Source organism: Saccostrea echinata, unplaced genomic scaffold (assembly GCF_033153115.1).
Source record: "Saccostrea echinata isolate AGI-Se365-2 ecotype Australia unplaced genomic scaffold, CSIRO_AGI_Sech_v1 ptg000033l, whole genome shotgun sequence".
Classification (NCBI taxonomy): Eukaryota; Metazoa; Mollusca; class Bivalvia; order Ostreida; family Ostreidae; genus Saccostrea; species Saccostrea echinata.
Genome location: NW_026889782.1, coordinates 26,426,071 through 26,427,841, shown reverse-complemented (window position 1 = coordinate 26,427,841; position 1,771 = coordinate 26,426,071). Strand labels below are relative to the sequence as shown.

General features: G+C 38.2%; 1 pseudogene; it reads left to right on the top strand.

Annotated features, from left to right (window-relative positions):
• The first annotated feature begins 257 nt into the window (after positions 1 to 257).
• LOC133199181 (putative nuclease HARBI1) lies at positions 258 to 737 on the top strand (annotated as a pseudogene).
• Positions 738 to 1,771: the final 1,034 nt, after the last annotated feature.

Here is a 1,771-nt window from a genome sequence, read left to right as displayed (position 1 = left end):
CCTTCTTTATTTTAACTTTGAAAAAAAAAGAAATAGAACTTGTTATCAACGAAATTACGTCCCCATGAACCAGGAAATTTTTGGCTACCCACGAACATTGACCCCCACGAATAAAAATGGTTCCACAGTATGCCAAATACCATTGGATGTATCGATGGAAAACACATTAGGATTAAATCTCCAAGCGTTGATGAACATTTATACATAAATCGCAAAAATTACCATTCAATTAATGTCCAAGGGGTTTGTGATGCCAACTTAACATTGTGGCAAAATGGCCCGGCGGAACACATGATGCGTTTATTTGGTCAAATTCTGCTTTGAATCGTTTATTTGAAACAGGAAGTATTGCAGAAGGATGGTTACTGGGGGACAGCGGTTATCCATTGCGTCCTTGGTTACTTATACCTGTAAATAATCAATCAACAAATGCAGAAGAGCGTTACAATACTACCCATATCCGCACCCGCAATTCTGTTGAAATCTTTTGGGGTTTTAAAATCACGCTTCCGCTGTCTAGACGCAGCGGTGGAAGTCTTCTATATTCCCCTCAGAAAGCATGCGATATCACGGTAGCCTGTGTAGTGTTGCACAACATGTGTATTTCACGCCGTATACCCCTTCCAGGCCCAGATCCACGAGACACGGGAAAAATTCGAGGGACTGATTATGCAGGGACCGTTAATGACGGTGCTCGAATCAGAGGTCGTCTTATCACAGGACGTTTTTCTAGGTGAAGCAGCTGTAAAAATTACCACTAGAGATTTCTTTTTTGTTGTTGATGCATTTATCAAAGCAAATGTAATACAGTTATGACTAATAAATGATATTTCTTTTCATTTGAGACTATTTCTCTTCATTTAAAAAAGTTATATATTTCTCTATCCCCCCACCCTCACCCCCTCAATATCATATGCAGAGTTGTCATTCGTGGCATTCTCAGACACTTAGGCAATGGACTCGCATCAAGAGGAATAATTTAATTACATGTTTTACAATTAAAAGAAAGGCACTAGTATTTCTTGTTTTTATCAATGTGATATAGGAGTATGCGAGTCAAAATCTCTCTCTCTCTCTCAGGGTTGAGTCTGTGTGTATTATTCTTTCAAATGATCAACGTACCAGTAAATCAATTACAAAAATAACTTTAAAGAACTATAAGGAATCGTTTACTGTCATGTAGGTATTTGTACAAATTATATGTTACTTCCTTCAAAAGTAACACCATGCTTGGCTAAGTACACTTGATGACACTGTGTCTCTATAGTAAGTCTCTGTCTGTCTAACTCCAAACGTTCCTTTTCGATCTCAAGCATCTGTGTCATGATTGAAAGCTTTGCCTCCTCAATTCTCAATAACTTGTTTTCATAAAAATCCTCACAGTCTTTTTCCCTTTTCCTTTTCTTTGAGGGTCCGGATTCAACGGACACGTCGCGTGAAACTGGTAAATCACATTGCGGCGCAATACTAGTACAGGTACTGTCACCTGAACATGCAGGCTCAACGCTCAATATATCTAAAAAACAGAAACAAAAAAAGAAAATAACGGATTTTTTAAATTGTATTTATATCTTGTGCTTTCTACAGATGTTGAATTATTACACAGTTATACGTGTACTTCATTTGCACATGCAAGGAACGTAGCATCGTTTTTGAAAGGAAGGGGGGAGGGCAGCCGGAGAAAAAGAATTCAACTTACCAGAAAAAAACTTGACAAGCAAAAAAAAAAAACAAGAGGTCCAAGGGCCTTAACGGTCACCTGAGTACAACA